The sequence below is a fragment of the Magnolia sinica genome, chromosome 2 (genome assembly GCF_029962835.1).
Source record: "Magnolia sinica isolate HGM2019 chromosome 2, MsV1, whole genome shotgun sequence".
In the NCBI taxonomy this organism is placed as follows: Eukaryota; Viridiplantae; Streptophyta; class Magnoliopsida; order Magnoliales; family Magnoliaceae; genus Magnolia; species Magnolia sinica.
This window is the reverse complement of record NC_080574.1, coordinates 62,174,951-62,180,429: the sequence shown is the minus strand read 5'-3', so window position 1 is coordinate 62,180,429 and position 5,479 is coordinate 62,174,951. Positions and strand designations below refer to the sequence as shown.

The following is a 5,479-nucleotide window of genomic DNA, read 5'->3' as shown; positions in this document are numbered from 1 at the left end:
ATATTTATCTTGCCTGCATGTAGGACACACTGCACACATGTGTGTACTCACTAGGCTTTTTGCCTAAGCCTCCTATTTCCCATTTTTTTCAGGGTTGGAGTAGCTTGGAAGACTTAGCTTTCTCGATGCATTGCATCTATTCTTCGATTTGGCAATGTTGACGTTACGTATCTTTTGTAAAGCATTATACTTATAACCATCGGGACTTATGATGGAGAGTGTTGTTTGGTAGTTTGATCATGGATCTTCATGCTTAGGTATTACTATGTATATAAATAAAAAAAAATTCAGTCAAAAATCTTCCTTGTGCTACGCCGAACTCGAGACTAAGTGTATGAAAGTCGAGTGCCGAATTCGGGGCATCACGGAAGCTGTCCATCCATGGGTTTGGGGCGTGACACCCGGGTCATACATACTAATCTATCAACACTTCTTTGTTGCTCATATGTACATGACCATCGATTGTAGGCCTGGTGAAACATTCAATCAAGTGTGCTCCTATGAATTGATAGGATATGCCCTAATTTGTCTATAGTTTGATATATGTGAAAAGGAATTTGATATATTCCTCATATTTTGTGTTCTGTTTTTGGTTCCATCATATTGTGATAGTTTCTACTACAAAATTTTGTCAGCTTTCTCCTCAATGAGATTTTGCATTGACAAAAGGAACACACTAGTTCTTGCTTCATAAAGCCCATGGATTGATTTTCTAGATACCCTTTGGTTTGACATTACAGGATTGTTTCTTACAATCAAACTAGAACTAAAGTGGGATGATTGCGTACCGGCATTAATATTTAACTGCATCATTAATAAAGTATTTGAGGTATGAGGGCAATGAAAGATGCCTTGGAGAGTAGCCAGCATGTAAGTTTAGGACTGACCCAAAGCAGTAATACTTTAGCACCAACCAACATTACCAAACCTGGGCTAGTAAAGGTCTAATAGGAATTAAAACATGTGAAAATTTTCAGATTACAATAGACATTAGATTCCTAGCCTGTAATTTACTACTTATTGTTGTTTCCTGTTGCCACTACCTTGTCAACTTATTGTTGTTTCCTGTTGCCATTACCTTGTCGAGGAAAGGCTTTCCTTTAAAACCTTTTACATTTGTTACTAGTTACGACTTACAAATTGTCTATTTTAATTGACTAATTATTTATGTTTGTGGTTATTGCCACCAAGTTGACGTGTGACTGTTAGGTTTCATTCTCACAAGCTTGACTTTTGGCTCTTATTTTTTTATGCCATTTGATTTAGGTCAAATGATGTCTACAAGCACACTGAAAGTTGTGGAGTATAGAGGAACATGACCTTTAAATTTTCCTTACTGAATTCAGGTCTTCCAATCCAAGACATTTTCAGGAAATGGTCCATTCAGGTTAAATGATGAATGATTTTCTCACGTTGTCGTAAATTGGGCAGGTTATGATATTCTTTAGTGCACATGGGGTGACTATAAGTTATGTTGAGTATGCAAGGGATCCTTATAGAGATCAGATGGAAGATTGTATCAGTTTAATAATGGAAGAATTGAAATCTAGAGGAATTGCCAATAGTCACACTCTTGCATACCAGGTAATTCATTTAAAATTTTAGCTTTTGGTTTCTAGGTTTGATTTCCAACTACTCTATGCTTCTCAGTTCTTCAGTTTGTTTGCCACTTATGAGACATCTAAATCACCATCATCCAAGCCTTATCCCGACTAATTGGTGTTGGCTTCTGAGACATCTAAATAAACAGTGAAAATTACATGTGTTACACCAACTAAGGCTTTAGAACTCACGAAAACCAAGTGGACTTGGTTTCGCTAAGGAACAAATTTATAGGTCCCTTTGAAATGTGTATGTTTCAGGATGAGTTGTTGTGTGACAGGTGGCAGTTTCAACTAATAGAGCCACAAACTTACATATTCCTAACTATCCAAGTCTCCCATCTCAATTGATGTGCTAGGTTCACAATGTTACACTACATGTATGTTTTAACTCATACTCAATATTCCTGTAGTCTTTATGTTTCCCTTAGTAGATGCTCTCTAATACCTATCTGGTTGCATATATTGCTTAGAACTATGGGCAGAGAGAGATGCTGATGAGTTTACACCCAAACAACTCTTCAGCCGGTGAACTCTGTAAGTAGAATTTGTTGTTAATGCTAACTGAATTATGTCTTCCCTTACGATCTTTGATCTTTGAAGCTCACAGTAATTTTCATTTGTGTAATGTGCGTGCCCTGGTTGGAAAACAGTTCTCTGTACATTTCTTTGCACAGGGGTTATGAAATTCCCCTTGGATGGGAAGCAGACTTTACTTGTTTGTAATTCTTTTCCATGTGCTAGCCTCTTTACACGCCTAGCCAAGACTCAGTGAGTTTGGTATCCCTAATTCAGTGGCTTGTACAAGATTTCATATAGGTATTTAACAAATTTGAGTTGACTCAGCATGTTTTCAATTGTGCTTGGGTCAGGAAGCTATTCGATTCTTTATGAATTTCTTGTGGTTTTCTAACTAGGGATTAGGTGCAGGACTAGCTATTGGCTTATATTCGACATCACATATGGCCTATAAGAAGCTTGAGGAGCTCATGATTAGGTAACTTTCACATCCTTTTATTTGTCCACTTTTTATCTTAAAGATTCGATTAGTTACATGTGTAGACCCATGCATGCATGTGGGAGGCATGATCTTTAGGTGGGGCCCATTTATTTGTTGTATGAGGTTCTTTGTGGTAAAAGAAGCTTCTTAAAGTCTTGTTCAAATGGTTTATTTGTTTTTTTTTTTTGGTTTTTAACTCTGCAGGAAGAGTTACGCTCATTTTTCTCATTGCCAAAAGTTGTGGATGGCCTTTTCAGTCTTGCCAAGATGCTTTTCAATATCAACATTGAATCAGCTGATGGCCTAGCCTCGGTAACATCTAACTAGTCTCATCATTGCCTGCTCTTTTAGTCTTTTTAATGCTAAGCATACATTGCTTCTATGGACTCTCAGCTTAAAAACTTCAGTGGTGGCTACTGCTTTGCGTTAAAGCTATTGAATTATTACATAATGAGTTAAAGTTGACTGGGGGCTTTTTTCATTTTTGTTCTGGTGTTATTCATATAATGGACACTCCTTATAGGAACTATTGGTTACCACGCAGCATGAAGAATTGTGGAATTTGAATGAAGTTCATATTTCATTAGCCTTGATGCCAAAAACTGAAAAGGAAAAAAAATTGTTCACTGTCAAGATGTACAATGAGGTGACCTCATATTATGAGAAGGCACTTGCCCTTTAGACCATAAGTTTGAGCACCTATGCAGGTCTGGCGTACACTCATCATTTGTAGGTAATAATAGTCTTTAAGCCTTGGAATCTTTTTGGTCTTTCAAATTATTTCCTTTGTATAAAGCAAAAGTTTTTTCTTCTTCTTTTAATAGCATTATAGAAACAACATTTGAAGCATCTACTTAGTGAAAAACTACAAAACTGGTTTTGAGGAATGCACTTGGGGTTAATGTAGTCTGTATGTATTTGGAACCTTTTGCAGTCTCCAAATTATAATAGTATTGTTGGCATATATCTCTTTAGTGTTTAAGCATCAAATAGGTCAATGAGTGTGTGTGGTTTGCTAATTCCATGTTATGTCAACCGTATTAAGCATAAGAGACTTTCATAACTTTCTAAGAAGAGCTTATGCGAGTGCCATCCAACTGATCAAGCCTCACTCATAGAGTTTTTTCTTAATTTACTTTGTTCTTAACTTTGAATCTATTTATCATATTGTTCTACTTGATATTTGGTCTATAACATCTGTACAGTGGCTGGAGCAAGCTGCAGACCCATGTCAGGAAGTAGTTATAAAATCATTACTTGTTGCAAGAGATGTTATGCTTGAGATCAAATTTAATATGCAACAGATGGGCCAGGCAGTAGGCTTTTTTCATTTTTGTTCTGGTGTTATTCATAAAATGCAATTTGTTCCCTTTGATTAGCCAATACTGAAACTTTAACAAATAGATTTGCTAGCATTTTTTGCCATCTCTGCAAAGTTATAATTTGAAGTGCTAACTTTTACTATAGCTTATTTTGTAATTTTGATTTTGCAATGCAACATCTACAAGCACATTATTTTCTTATGTTTTTCTTTAGATTAATCTCTATTTTGATGGAATGCAATAAACTTCTGTTAATTTATTTCCCTTGACCCTAAATTTCGTGTGTTTATCAGGGTTTAAAATTGTTCCTAAAATTTCATCCTAAAATGTGACCGTTGGCACTAGAACAGTTTAAAACCCTTCCTAAAATTCCATATTTAAAATTTGAAACAGTACCCAAAACGGTTCTGAATTGTTCTTGATTTTTATGACTCCTCATTTAGGAACGGTTTTAAACCGTTCCTAGATGACGATTTTGGTGTAGTGAGTACTAGGTTGTGTTCTGAGGCATATTCATGCCCTCCTAATGAATGGCTTGGATCTTGCACGCGCAGCATATCTGCATAATAACATCAGCATATCTCTAAAATCCCCAAGGATTTAAGAAATCTTGTGTCCTTATCTAAAAGCCATACACATGACATGTCTACAAGATCTATAGCGTTCATCAGATGGACCTCGCATAGACATATCATTGTCTCACATCTTCATTAGGTAAGAACCCTTTGATCGAGTAGAGGTTTTATCTAATTGAGATTTTTTTTTAATCAGATACGGTATATAAGACGTGACTTCATTTTAGGACAATACCCCTGGCATGTGTGCAAGATTTAGATAGTCTATTAGATGGGCTTTAGATGTGTAATGGCCCACTTTCATCAGGATAGACTTACGCTATCATTATGACATCATGGCCACCTAATGGCCAGAACTTTGGGTTGTCCATTCATCATGTTGGATCGAATGGTATACAAAATAAAAGATCCCTGTGGCAAGGCCCACTTTAGCTTTGGATTAATTGGCATGTTTTTTTTTTTTTTTTAGAACCAAGGAGAACCTGAGGGGATGCGTGTGTGTGAGGGACAGATGTGATCGCATGCCCACAACGTGCCGGTGAGGCCCACATATGGCAATGTAGTGGATCTAGCCTACGGGCGTGTTTGGATGCACCGTGTAATTGAATTGCAACTCTTGCTTTATAAGTGATGTTTTGTGCATAATTAAAAATAAGCTAATGGTAGGGCCCACCTGACTCCTGCTTGTCTATGAAAGGAAAGATTCAATATCATACATAAGGGGCTTTGGAAGTCCAAGGACTTTTGGTGGCCCACCTCATATATACACCAAAGGTCAGGTGTATGATGATAGCAACTCGAGTGGACCCCACTTCTAGTAGGTGCTTGTCCCACACATTAACGGCTTATATTTCTCGTTTTTCACTGTATGTTGTAGTGACCCCTTTTGAGGTGCTAATGACATGTTTTAGGCCACAAATGCATATTTTCATGGCAAAAAGAGGGCAAATTTTTTGTACTTACACATATAGCGACATACAA

General features: G+C 36.9%; 1 long non-coding RNA gene across 1 annotated transcript; it reads left to right on the top strand.

The window, feature by feature from the left end:
• The first annotated feature begins 400 nt into the window (after positions 1-400).
• Positions 401-4,255, top strand: LOC131229022 (uncharacterized). The gene is made up of 3 exons (XR_009163136.1): positions 401-490; positions 2,806-3,334; positions 3,807-4,255. It is a non-coding gene; the product is annotated as an uncharacterized LOC131229022 (long non-coding RNA).
• The last annotated feature ends 1,224 nt before the right edge of the window (positions 4,256-5,479 follow it).